This window comes from Pristiophorus japonicus, chromosome 26, assembly GCF_044704955.1.
Source record: "Pristiophorus japonicus isolate sPriJap1 chromosome 26, sPriJap1.hap1, whole genome shotgun sequence".
Taxonomy (NCBI): Eukaryota; Metazoa; Chordata; class Chondrichthyes; family Pristiophoridae; genus Pristiophorus; species Pristiophorus japonicus.
The window spans coordinates 12,615,960-12,630,581 of NC_092002.1; the positions used below are offsets into that span (position 1 = coordinate 12,615,960).

The 14,622-nt window shown below is 50.0% G+C and overlaps 1 pseudogene; it reads left to right on the plus strand.

Moving 5' to 3' along the window:
• The first annotated feature begins 12,013 nt into the window (after nt 1-12,013).
• LOC139239262 (U2 spliceosomal RNA) lies at nt 12,014-12,192 on the plus strand (annotated as a pseudogene).
• The last annotated feature ends 2,430 nt before the right edge of the window (nt 12,193-14,622 follow it).

Consider the following 14,622-nt stretch of genomic DNA (forward strand, 5'->3'; position numbering starts at 1 on the left):
AGTTAGGAGGAGAGAGAGATCATAGAGAGATAGTATTCCATCCTCCTCCCCCCTTTCCTCACCCCTCCTCTACCCCCCCTTTCATCATCCCCCCTCCCCCTCCCCCTCTCATCATCCCCCCTCCCCCTTTCATTATCGCCCCTCTCATCATTCCCCCTCCCCCTTTCATCATCCCCCTCCCCCTTTCATCATCCCCCCTCCCCCTTTCATCATCCCCCTCCCCTCCCCCCTTTCATCATCCCCCCTCCCCCTTTCATCATCCCCCTCCCCTCCCCTCCCCCTTTCATCATCCCCCCTCCCCCTCCCCTCCCCCTTTCATCATCCCCCTCCCCTCCCCTCCCCCTTTCATCATCCCCCTCCCCTCCCCTCCCCCTTTCATCATCCCCCTCCCCTCCCCCCTTTCATCATCCCCCTCCTCTCCCCCCTTTCATCATCCCCTCCCTCCCCCTTTCATCATCCCCCCTCCCCTCCCCTCCCCCCTTTCATCATCCCCCCTCCCTCCCCTCCCCCCTTTCATCATCCCCCCTCCCCTCCCCTCCCCTCCCCCCTTTCATCATCCCCCTCCCCCCTTTCATCATCCCCCTCCCCTCCCCTCCCCTCCCCCCTTTCATCATCCCCCCTCCCCTCCCCTCCCCCCTTTCATCATCCCCCCTCCCGCCCCACTTTCATCATCATCCCCCCTCCCCCCCCTTTCCCCATCATCCCCCCTCCCCCCCCTTTCCCCATCATCCCCCCTCCCCCCCCTTTCATCATCATCCCCCCTCCCCTCCCCCCTTTCATCATCATCCCCCTCCCTCCCCCCTTTCATCATCATCCCCCCTCCCCTCCCCCCTTTCATAATCATCCCCCTCCCCTCCCCCTCCCCTCCCCCCTTTCATCATCATCCCCCTCCCCCTCCCCCTCCCCTCCCCCTTTCATCATCATCCCCCCTCCCCCCCCTCCCCTCATCATCCCCCTCCCCCTCCCCTTTCGAGCCTTTTCCACGAGCGATGAACTTCGGTGAAACCTGTGGGAACTCGAGCACGGGGCGGGGCAGGAAAGAGAAACAGAGACAAGAACAAAAAGAGGAAGTGGAAGGAAAGTTAGGCAGAAGGAAAGTGATGGAAAGTGCGAGGTGACTAGCCCGGGGGCCGGGGGGGCGGGGGGTGGGAGCGGTGCGTGTGGGCAGCAACTTTGGGGGAAATGTGTGGCGTGTGAAAGGAAGGCGGCGCCCAGGGTGTGTGTCGGTTTCCACACCTGGTGTGTCTGGCCAGGAACAATGGGACATTGACATTGAACACAAGGACCCGCATGCAACAGGAGGTCCCCACCCTGGGGACATTGGGGGGGGGGGCACTCTGTGGGCCCCCTTTAAAAGGAAAAGTAACAACCCTCCCCAAACATGCAGAGAGAGAGAATCCTTACCCGAGCAAAGCAGGGCTCACAGGAAGGCGAGGCGAGGCGAGTGTCTGCTGGATCTCCTGTTTTCTCAGACACACTTCACAACAAGTCTCGGGGACTCACAACAACAGCAGGCTCGCTTGTGTGTGTGTGTGTTGTTTGCACAGAGGCACGGGTCTGCCCAGACCCACTGAGCAAAGCAAGTCACACATTGCAGCCTGCCATGACACCGATTGGCGAAATTCACCTTTAGTGTGTGTGTGTGTGTGTGCTTTGAGGAAGTTCCTCCCAGACTCTGATCCTCTCCTCCTCGGTTCGACAGGCTTATGACAAACACGAGTTTCTCTCTCTCCAGTCAAAGGCGTTGAAATGTTAGAGGGAGGGGTCAGTCTTGCAAGCTGGCTTCAGGTATTGGCTGCCCCTCCCTCTCCAAACCGTTCGTTGCTTCATTAACTGTTTCCTTCCCACAAGCTTCGCTCTTCAATTTAAAAAAAAACTGCTGCTTAAAATAAATCTTAAACACGACTCGGACAATGCCTGTTGCTGCATCCGTATGTGGCAGCGGCTCAGTGGGCAGCACTCTCGTCTCTGGGTCAGAAGGTTGTGGGTTCGAGTCCACCTCCAGGAACTTGGGCACAAAAATCTAGGTTGACACGCTGAGGGCGTGCTGCACTGTCGGAGGTGCCGTCTTCTGGCTCATGCGTCAATCATCAGAGGCGGTCCCGAAGAATCGAGGAAGACTTGCTTCCACTTTTAACATGAGTTCTTAGGTGGCTGAACAGTCCAGCACGAAAACCGCAATCCCTGTCGCAGGTGGGTGGGACTGGTTTGCCGCACGCTCCTGCACTTGATTTCTGCATGCTCTCGGTGACGAGACTCGAGGTGCTCAGTGTTGTGTATCTGTAAAGAATGCACTCCCATGTTCCGCCACCAGGGAGCTCATCCCCTGAAGTCCCAAGGGACCCCAGCATCCCTTGGGAGCACTGTATACAAGCCGGCCCCTCAGGCCTGCTCCTCACTCTGGAGTGTCTTATTAAAGACTGAGGTCACTGTTACTTTAACCTCCCTGTGTGCAGCCTCATCTGTGTTAGGAACACAATAACTGGCGACGAGAATACGAATCCAACGCAAAGATGCAGCAAACTGTGGGCATCCTGGAGAAGTTCTCGGAGGGTGAGGACTGGGAAACCTACCTCGAACGGCTAGACCAGTACTTTGTAGCCAATGAGCTGAACGGAGAAGGAAGCGCTGCAAAAAGGAGAGCGGTCCTCCTCACAGTCTGCGGGACACCGACCGACAGCCTCATGAAGAATCTTCTGGCTCCGATGAAACCCACAGATAAGGCGTATGAGGAGCTGTGTACACTGGTTCGGGAGCATCTTAACCCGAGGGAGAGCGTGCTAATGGCGAGGTATTGGTTCTACACGTGCCAGTGATCTGAAGGTCAGGAAGTGGCGAGCTACATCGTCAAGCTAAGGTGACTTGCAGGACAATGTGAGTTTGATGGTTACCTGGAGCAAATGCTGAGAGACCTTTTTGTACTGGGCATTGGCCACAAGACCATCCTACGAAAACTTTTGACTGTAGAAACACCTCAGTAAGGCCATTGCGATAGCACAGGTGTTTATATCCACCAGTGATAACACCAAACAAATCTCTCAGCACACAAGTGTTAGCAATGTTCATAAATTAACTGGAACTGTGTTTGCGAGCAGAAATGTACAGGGTAGAACCCACGAGTCTGCAACTGCCAGGTGACCCAGATGACTCAGAGTCCCCAACAAAGGATGAATGCAAGGCAATTCACACCTTGTTGGTGTTGTGGAGGCTTCCATTCAGCCTATTCATGCCGCTTCAAAGGGTATGTTTGCAAGAGCTGTGGAACAATGGGGCACCTCCAACGAGCTTGCAAATGAGCTGCAAGCTCTGCAAAACCTGTTAACCACCACGTGGCAGAGGAAGATCGGTCCATGGTGGATCAAAGTAATTTCGAGCCTCAGAGAGAGGAGGCAGATGCTGAAGTACATGGGGTGCACACATTTTCGATGAAATGTCCAACTATGAGGCCACAGAGTGACTTGGATAGGTTAGGTGAGTGGGCAAATGCGTGGCAGATGAAGTATAATGTGGATAAATGTGAGGTTATCCACTTTGGTGGTAAAAACAGAGAGACAGACTATTATCTGAATGGTGACAGATTAGGAAAAGGGAAGGTGCAACGAGACCTGGGTGTCATGGTACATCAGTCATTGAAGGTTGGCATGCAGGTACAGCAGGCGGTTAAGAAAGCAAATGGCATGTTGGCCTTCATAGCGAGGGGATTTGAGTACAGGGGCAGGGAGGTGTTGCTACAGTTGTACAGGGCCTTGGTGAGGCCACACCTGGAGTATTGTGTACAGTTTTGGTCTCCTAACTTGAGGAAGGACATTCTTGCTATTGAGGGAGTGCAGCGAAGATTCACCAGACTGATTCCCGGGATGGTGGGACTGACCTATCAAGAAAGACTGGATCAACTGGGCTTGTATTCACTGGAGTTCAGAAGAGTGAGAGGGGACCTCATAGAAACGTTTAAAATTCTGACGGGTTTGGACAGGTTGGATGCAGGAAGAATGTTCCCAATGTTGGGGAAGTCCAGAACCAGGGGTCACAGTCTAAGGATAAGGGGTAAGCCATTTAGGACCAAGATAAGGAGAAACTTCTTCACCCAGAGAGTGGTGAACCTGTGGAATTCTCTACCACAGGAAGTAGTTGAGGCCAATTCACTAAATATATTCAAAAGGGAGTTAGATGAAGTCCTTACTACTCAGGGGATCAAGGGGTATGGCGTGAAAGCAAGAAGTGGGTACTGAAGTTTCATGTTCAGCCATGAACTCATTGAATGGCGGTGCAGGCTAGAAGGGCTGAATGGCCTGCTCCTGCACCTATTTTCTATGTTTCTATGTTTCTATAATGCTAAACGTAAAATTGAATGGCTTACCCGTAGCCGTGGAACAGGACACTGGCGCTAGCCAATCCATCATGAGTAAAAAGATGTTTGAGAGACTGTGGTGCAACAAGGCATTCAGACCAGCCCTGAGCCCCATCCACACGAAACTGAGAACGTACACCAAAGAGCTTGTCACTGTCCTGGGCAGCGCCATGGTCAAGGTCACCTCTGAGGGCACGGTGCACGAACTGCCACTCTGGATTGTCCCGGGCGATGGCCTCACACTGCTTGGAAGGAGCTGGCTGGGCAAAATCTGCTGGAACTGGGATGACATCCGAGCGCTATCACATGTCGATGAGGTCTCATGTACCCAGGTTCTTAACAAATTTCCTTCCGTTTTTGAGCCAGGCATTGGAAACTTTTCCGGGGAGAAGGTGCGGATCCACTTGGTCCCAGAGGCATGACCCATTCACCACAAGGCGCGAGCGGTACCTCACATGATGAGGGAGAGAGTGGAAATCGAGCTGGACAGGCTGCAACGTGAGGGCATCATCTCCCCAGTGGAATTCAGTGAGTGGGCCAGCCCGATTGTTCCAGTACTCAAAAGTGATGGCACGGTCAGGATTTGCGGCGATTATAAAGTAACTATTAATCGTTTCTCGCTACAGGACCAATACCCACTACCTAAGGCAGACGACCTATTTGCGACACTGGCAGGAGGCAAGACGTTCACCAAGCTCTACCTGACTTTGACCTACATGACACAGGAGCTGGAGGAGTCTTCGAAGGGCCTCACCTGCATCAACACGCACAAGGGACTGTTCATCTACAACAGATGCCCGTTTGGAATTCGGTCGGCTGCAGCAATCCTCCAGAGAAACATGGAGAGCCTACTCAAGTCGGTACCACACACGGTGGTCTTTCAGGACGACATATTGGTCACGGGTCAGGACACCGCCGAGCACCTACAAAACGTGGAGGAGGTCCTCCAGTGACTGGGTCGCGTAGGGCTGCGGCTGAAGAGGTCGAAATGCATCTTCATGGCAACAGAAGTGGAGTTTTTGGGAGAAAGATCGTGGCGGACGGCATTCGGCCCACAGACGCCAAGACAGAGGCTATCAGAAATGTGCCCAGGCCACAGAATGTCACTGAGCTGCGGTCGTTCCTGGGACTCCTCAACTATTTTGGCAACTTCCTATCGGGGTTAAGCATCCTTTTAGAGCCCCTACATGTGTCATTGCGCAAAGGTGAGAACTGGGTATGGGGAAAAAAACCAAGTAATTGCTTTTGAGAAAGCCAGAAACATTTTATGCTCCAACAAGTTGCTTGTATTGTATAACCCGTGTAAAAGACTTGTGCTAGCATGTGACGCGTCATCGTATGGAGTCGGGTGTGTATTACAACAAGCTAACGTTGCGGGGAAGTTGCAACCTGTCGCCTATGCTTCCAGGAGCTTGTCTAAGGCCGAGAGGGCCTACAGCATGATTGAGAAAGAGGCATTAGCGTGTGTGTTCGGGGTAAAGAAAATACATCAGTACCTGTTTGGCCTCAAAATTGAGCTGGAAACCGATCACAAGCCCCTCACATCCCTGTTTGCTGAAAACAAGGGGATAAATACTGGTGCCTCAGCCCGCATACAAAGGTGGGCACTCACGCTATCAGCGTATAACTATACCATCCGCCACAGGCCAGGCACCGAGAACTGTGCAGATGCTCTCAGTCGGCTACCATTGCCCACCACGGGGGTGGAAATGGCGCAGCCTGCAAACTTGTTGATGGTCATGGAAGCGTTTGAAAATGATAAATCACCTGTCACGGCCCGCCAGATTAGGACTTGGACCAGCCAAGATCCTCTGCTGTCCCTAGTAAAAAACTGTGTACTGCATGGGAGCTGGGCCAGCATCCCTGTTGAAATGCAAGAACCAATCAAGCCGTTCCAGCGGCGAAAGGATAAGCTGTCCATTCAGGCAGACTGCCTGTTGTGGGGTAACCGCGTAGTGCTACCAAAAAAGGGCAGGGAGACGTTCATCTCAGATCTCCACAGCACACATGAAAGCGATAACCAGATCCCACGTGTGGTGGCCCGGTATCGACTCTGACTTAGTCCTGTGTACGGCAATGCAGCGTATGTGCTCAGTTGAGCAACGCACCCAGAGAGGACCACTAAGTTTGTGGTCCTGGCCCTCCAGACCATGGTCGAGGATCCATGTCGACTATGCGGGCCTGTTTCTCGGTAAAATGTTCCTGGTGGTGGTGGATGCTTTTTCAAAATGGATTGAATGAAATAATGTCGGGAAGCATCGCCACCGCCACCATTGAAAGCCTGAGGGCCATGTTTGCCACCCACGGCCTGCCTGACATACTGGTCAGTACAACGGGCCATGTTTCACCAGTGCCGAATTTAAAGAATTCATGACCCGCAATGGGATCAAACATAAGAACATAAGAACATAAGAATTAGGAACAGGAGTAGGCCATCTAGCCCCTCGAGCCTGCTCCGCCATTCAATAAGATCATGGCTGATCTGGTCGTGGACTCAGCTCCACTTACCCGCCCTCTCCTCGTAACCCTTAATTCCCTTATTGCTTAAAAATCTATCTATCTGTGACTTGAATACATTCAATGAGCTAGCCTCAACTGCTTCCTTGGGCAGAGAATTCCACAGATTCACAACCCTCTGGGAGAAGAAATTCCTTCTCAACTCGGTTTTAAATTGGCTCCTCCGTATTTTGAGGCTGTGCCCCCTAGTTCTAGTCTCCCCCACCAATGGAAACAACCTCTCTGCCTCTATCTTGTCTATCCCTTTCATGATTTTAAATGTTTCTATAAGATCACCCCTCATCCTTCTGAACTCCAAGGAGTAAAGACCCAGTCTACTCAATCTATCATCATAAGGTAACCCCCTCATTTCTCGAATCAGCCTAGTGAATCGTCTCTGTACCCCCTCCAAAGCTAGTATATCCTTCCTTAAGTAAGGTGACCAAAACTGCACGCAGTACTCCAGGTGCGGCCTTACCAATACCTTATACAGTTGCAGCAGGACCTCCCTGCTTTTGTACTCCATCCCTTTCGCAATGAAGGCCAACATTCCATTCGCCTTCCTGATTACCTGCTGCACCTGCAAACTAACTTTTTGGGATTCATGCACAAGGACCCCCCAGGTCCCTCTGCACCGCAGCATGTTGTAATTTCTCCCCATTCAAATAATATTCCCCTTTACTGTTTTTTTTCCCAAGGTGGATGACCTCACACTTTCCGACATTGTATTCCATCTGCCAAACCTTAGCCCATTCGCTTAACCTATCCAAATCTCCTTGCAGCTTCTCTGAGTCCTCTACACAACCCGCTTTCCCACTAATCTTAGTGTCATCTGCAAATTTTGTTGCACTACACTCTGTCCCCTCCTCCAGGTCATCTATGTATATTGTAAACAGTTGTGGTCCCAGCACTGATCCCTGTGGCACACCACTAACCACTGATTTCCAACCGGAAAAGGACCCATTTATCCCGACTCTCTGCTTTCTGTTCGCCAGCCAATTCTCTATCCATGCTAATACGTTTCCTCTGACTCCGCGTACCTTTATCTTCTGCAGTAACCTTTTGTGAGGCACCTTATCGAATGCCTTTTAGAAATCTAAATACACCACATCCATCGGTACACCTCTATCCACCATGCTCGTTATATCCTCAAAGAATTCCAGTAAATTAGTTAAACATGATTTCCCGTTCATGAATCCATGCTGCGTCTGCTTGATTGCACTATTCCTATCCAGATGTCCCGCTATTTCTTCCTTAATGATAGTTTCAAGCATTTTCCCCACTACAGATGTTAAACTAACCGGCCTATAGTTACCTGCCTTTTGCCTGCCCCCTTTTTTAAACAGAGGCGTTACATTAGCTGCTCTCCAATCTGCTGGTACCTCCCCAGAGTCCAGAGAATTTTGGTAGATTATAACAAATGCATCTGCTATAACTTCCACCATCTCTTTTAATACCCTGAGATGCATTTCATCAGGACCAGGGGACTTGTCTACCTTCAGTCCCATTAGTCTGTCCAGCACTACCTCCCTAGTGATAGTGATCATCTCAAGGTCCTCCCTTCCCACATTCTTATGACCAGCAATTTTTGGCATGGTTTTGTGTCTTCCACTGTGAAGACGGAAGCAAAATAATTGTTTAAGGTCTCAGCCATTTCCACATTTCCCATTATTAAATCCCCCTTTTCATCTTCTGAGGGACCAACATTTACTTTAGTCACTCTTTTCCGTTTTATATATCTGTAAAAGCTTTTACTATCTGTTTTTATGTTTTGCACAAGTTTACCTTCGTAATCTATCTTCCCTTTCTTTATTGCTTTTTTAGTCATTCTTTGCTGTTGCTTAAAATCTTCCCAATCCTCTAGTTTCCCACTAACCTTGGCCACCTTATACGCATTGGTCTTTGATTATTTCCTTGGTTATCCACGGCTGGTTATCTCTTCTCTTGCCGCCCTTCTTTTTCACTGGAATATATTTTTGTTGCGCATTAAGAGCTCCTTAAAAGTCCTCCACTGTTCCTCAATTGTGCCACCGTTTAGTCCTTGTTTCCAGTCTACTTTAGCCAACTCTGCCCTCATCCCACTGTAGTCCCCTTTGTTTAAGCATAGTACGCTCGTTTCTGACACAACTTCCTCATCCTCAATCTGTATTACAAATTCAACCATATTGTGATCACTCATTCCGAGAGGATCTTTTACGAGGAGATCATTTATTTTTCCTGTCTCGTTACACAGGACCAGATCCAAAATGGCTTTCTCCCTTGTAGGCTCTGTTACATACCGTTCTAAGAAACAATCCCGTATGCATTCTATGAATTCCTCCTCCAGGCTACCCCCTGCGATTTGATTTGACCAATCGATATGTAGGTTAAAATCCCCCATAACTACTGCCGTTCCTTTTTCACATGCCTCCATTATTCCCTTGATTATTGCCTGCCCCACCATGAAGTTATTATTTGGGGGCCTATAAACTACGCCGACCAGTGACTTTTTCCCCTTACTATCTCTAATCTCCACCCACAATGATTCAACATTTTGTTCATTGGAGCCAATATCATCCCTCACAACTGCCCTGATATCATCCCTTATTAACAGAGCTACCCCACCTCCCTTCCCTTCCTGCCTATCTTTCCGAATCGTCAGATACCCCTGTACGTTTAATTCCCAGTCCTGGCCACCTTGCAACCATGTCTCTGTAATGGCCACCAAATCATACCCATTTGTAATGATTTGTGCCGTCAACTCATTTACTTTATTTCTAATGCTGCGTGCATTTAGATAGAGTGTTTTCATCCTAGTTTTTAAACCATGATTTTTAGTTTTTACCCCTCCTGTAGCCCTTTTATATTCAGTGGCCCTTTTTGTTTCTTGCCTTTGATTTCTCTGCCCTCCACTTTTACTCATCTCTTTTCTGTCTTTTGTTTTTGTCTCCTTTTTGTTTCCCTCTGTCTCCCTGTATTGGTTCCCATCCCCCTGCCATATTAGTTTAACTCCTCACCAACAGCACTAGCAAACACTCCCCCTAGCACATTGGTTCCGTTCCTGCCCAAGTGCAGACCGTCTGGTTTGTACTGGTCCCACCTCCCCCAGAACCTGTTCCAATGCCCCACGAATTTGAATCCCTCCCTGCTGCACCACTGCTCAAGCCACGTATTCATCTGTGCTATCCTGCGATTCCTACTCTGACTAGCATGTGGCACTGGTAGCAATCCCGAGATTACTACTTTTGAGGTCCTACTTTTTAATTTAACTCCTAGCTCCTTAAATTCATCTCGTAGGACCTTATCCCTTTTTTTTACCTATGTCGTTGGTACCAATGTGCACCACGACAACTGGCTGTTCTCCCTCCCTTTTCAGAATGTCCTGCACTCGCTCAGAGACATCCTTGACCCTTGCACCAGGGAGGCAACATACCATCCTGGAGTCTCGATTGCGGCCGCAGAAACGCCTATCTATTCCCCTTATGATTGAATCCCCTATCACTATCGCTCTCCTACTCTTTTTTATGCCCTCCTGTACAACAGAGCCAGCCACGGTGCCACGAACTTGGTTGCTGTTGCTCTCCCCTGATGAGTCATCCCCCTCAACAGCACTCAAAACAGTGTATCTGTTTTGCAGGGGGATGACCAGATGGGACCCCTGCACTACCTTCTTTGTACTACTCTTCCTGCTGGTCTTCCATTCCTTAGCTGGCTGTGGATCCTTCTCATGCGGTAAGACCAACTCACTACACGTGCCACTTATGTCATTCTCAGCATTGTGGATGCTCCAGAGTGAATCCACCCTCAGCTCCAATTCCGCAACGCGGTCCATCAGGAGATGGAGGCAGATACACTTCTTACACACGTAGTCGTCAGGGACACCGGAAGCGTCCCTGAGTTCCCACATGGCACAGGAGGAGCATATCACGTGACCGAGCTCTCCTGCCATGCCTTAACCCTTAGATACCCTTAAATTGGTAATAACAATGTTACAGTTTACTTACTGATATAAAAATAAAAAGAAAAGCTACTCACCAATCACCAGCCAATCACTTACCCCATTGGCTGTGACGTCACCTTTTGATTCCTTTCTACTTCTTTTTTGCTTTCTCTCCCGCTGTAGCTGCACCGGTATGCCTTTTATAGGCCGCTCCCACCTCTCACCAACTACCGCTGACTCTCGAGCTCCCGCTGGGCCTTTTATAGGCCGCTCCCACCTCTCACCAACTACCGCTGACTTTCGAGCTCCCGCTGGGCCTTTTATAGGCCGCTCCGACACTGCTCCCACCTCTCACCAACTACCGCTGACTCTCGAGCTCCCGCTGGGCCTTTTATAGGCCGCTCCGACACTGCTCCCGCCTCTCACCAACTACCGCTGACTCTCGCGCTCCCGCTGGGCCTTTTATAGGCCGCTCCGACGCTGCTCCCACCTCTCGCCAACTACCGCTGACTCTCGAGCTCCCGCTGGGCCTTTTATAGGCCGCTCCGACGCTGCTCCCACCTCTCGCCAACTACCGCTGACTCTCGAGCTCCCGCTGGGCCTTTCATAGGCCGCTCCGACACTGCTCCCACCTCTCACCAACTGCCGCTGACTCTCGAGCTCCCGCTGGGCCTTTTATAGGCCGCTCCGACACTGCTCCCACCTCTCACCAACATATCACCTCTGCCCCGTTTAAACCAGCCTCCAATGGGCAGGCAGAGCGGGCAGTACAAACAATCAAGCAGAGCCTTAAACGAGTCACAGAAGGCTCACTCCAAACCCGCCTGTCCCGAGTACTGCTCAGCTACCGCACAAGACCTCACTCGCTCATTGGGATGCCCCCGGCTGAGCTACTCATGAAAAGGACACTTAAAACCAGACTCTCGCTGGTTCACCCCAACCTGCATGATCAGATAGAGAGCAGGCGGCAGCAACAAAATGTAAACGATGGTCGCGCCATTGTGTCACGGGAAATTGATCTGAATGACCCTGTGTATGTGCTAAACTATGGACATGGTCCCAAGTGGATCGCGGGCACGGTGATAGCTAAAGAAGGGAGTAGGGTGTTTGTAGTCAAACTAGACAATGGACAAATTTTCAGAAAGCACCTGGACCAAACGAGGCTGCGGTTCACAGACTGCCCTGAACAACCCACAGCAGACACCACCTTTTTCGAGCCCACAACACACACCCAAAGGATCAACGACACCACCCGGACTCGGCCTTTTGGCTAAGATCAAGTCTAGTATCTGTTCTTATCAGTTTAATATCCCCTATGGGGACATGATATTGAATTGATTTTTGGACAGGGAGCTGGATCAGGGGCAGGCCCCGTCCACTCTATGCACCGACCTGGTATTGCAATATTTCCAGGAACAGTGCAACTTCGCCTCTCGGCCTTTTGGCCTAAGATCAAACACATTGGCGCAAAGTGATCTTTGGCATTCGAGTTGATCTGGAACGAAATTGGATTAAAAAAAAAAAAAAAAAAAAAATAAACGACACCACCCGGACCAGGAAATCGAACCCATCACGCCCAACAGCCCAGCAAGGCCAGGCTCACCCAGCAGCCCTGCAGAGCCAACAACATGCAGCCCAGCGAGGGCACAGCCAACATACCAGAACAGACATTTGTACCGAGGCGGTCCACCAGGGAAAGAAAGGCTCCCGACCACCTCACCTTGTAAATAGTTTTCACTTTGACTTTGAGGTGGGAGTGATGTTGTGTATCTGGGTACTTTTCAGAATGGCAGGCAGTGACTAGTGGGGTACCGCAAGGTTCTGTGCTGGGGCCCCAGCTATTTACACTGTACATTAATGATTTAGACGAGGGGATTAAATGTAGTATCTCCAAATTTGCAGATGACACTAAGTTGGGTGGCAGTGTGAGCTGCGAGGAGGATGCTATGAGGCTGCAGAGTGACTTGGATAGGTTAGGTGAGTGGACAAATGCATGGCAGATGAGGTATAATGTGGATAAATGTGAGGTTATCCACTTTGGTGGTAAAAACAGAGACAGACTATTATCTGAATGGTGACAGATTAGGAAAAGGAGAGGTGCAACGAGACCTGGGTGTCATGGTACATCAGTCATTGAAGGTTGGCATGCAGGTACAGCAGGCGGTTAAGAAAGCAAATGGCATGTTGGCCTTCATAGCGAGGGGATTTGAGTACAGGGGCAGGGAGGTGTTACTAAAGTTGTACAAGGCCTTGGTGAGGCCACACCTGGAGTACAATTTTGGTCTCCTCACTTGAGGAAGGACATTCTTGCTATTGAGGGAGTGCAGCGAAGGTTCACCAGACTGATTCCCGGGATGGCGGGACTGACATATCAAGAAAGACTGGATCAACTGGGCTTGTATTCACTGGAGTTCAGAAGAATGAGAGGGGATCTCATAGAAACATTTAAAATTCTGACGGGTTTGGGCAGGTTAGAATGTTCCCAATGTTGGGGAAGTCCAGAACCAGGGGTCACAGTCTAAGGTTAAGGGGTAAGTCATTTAGGACCAAGATGAGGAGAAACTTCTTCACCCAGAGAGTGGTGAACCTGTGGAATTCTCTACCACAGAAAGTAGTTGAGGCCAATTCACTAAATATATTCAAAAAGGAGTTAGATGTAGTCCTCACTACTAGGGGGATCAAGGGGTATGGCGAGAAAGCAGGAATGGGATACTGAGGTTGCATGTTCAGCCATGAACTCATTGAATGGCGGTGCAGGCTCGAAGGACCGAATGGCCTACTCCTGCACCTATTTTCTATGTTTCTATGTTTCTAAAGCATGCACTCCCATGTTCTGCCACCAGGGAGCTCATCCCCTGAAGTCCCAAGGAATCCCAGCATCCCTTGGGAGCACTGTATATAAGCCGGCCCGTAAGGCCTGTTCCTCACTCTGGAGTGTCTTATTAAAGACTGAGGTCACTGTTACTTTAACCTCCCTGTGTGCAGCCTCATCTGTGTTCGGTACTCAATACTCAGCGCCCTCCCGGATATACTTCCTCCATTTAGGGCGGTCTTTGGCCAGGGACTCCCAGGTGTCAGTGGGGATGTTGCACTTTATCAGGGAGGCTTTGAGGGTGTCCTTGAAACGTTTCCTCTGCCTACCTGGGGCTCGCTTGCCGTGTAGGAGTTCCAAGTACTGAAATTGAGGCCCTGTCTGGCCTCTCAGGTGGACATAAAAGATCCCACGGCACTATTTTGAAGAAGAGCAGGGGAGTTATCCCTGGTGTCCTGGGGCCAATATTTATCCCTCAATCAACATAACAGAAACAGATTATCTGGGTCATTATCACATTGCTAATTGTGGGAGCAAATTTACTGCCGTATTTCCCACATTACAACAATGACTGCCCTCCAAAAGTACTTCATTGATTGTAAAGTGCTTTGAGATGTCCGGTGGTCGTGAAAGGCGCTATATAAATGCAAGTCTTTCTTTTTTCTTTTATCTGTTTGTATCTGAGTACTGCCCATGAATGTGCTTGTGTCTGTCTGCATGTGTATCTGTGCCTGTACCTGTTTGTATATCTGTATGTGTATCTGTGTCTGTACCTGTGTGTCTGTCTGTATGTGTATCTGTGCCTGTACCTGTTTGTATGTCTGTATGTGTATCTGTGTCTGTACCTGTGTGTCTGTCTGTATGTGTATCTATATCTGTACCTGTATGTATATCTGTGCCTGTACCTGTGTGTTTGTCTGTATGTGTATCTGTGCCTGTACCTGTGTGTCTGTCTGTATGTATATCTGTGCCTGTACCTGTTTGTCTGTCTGTATGTGTATGTGTATCTGTGCCTGTACCTGTGTGTCTGTCTGTATGTGTATCTGT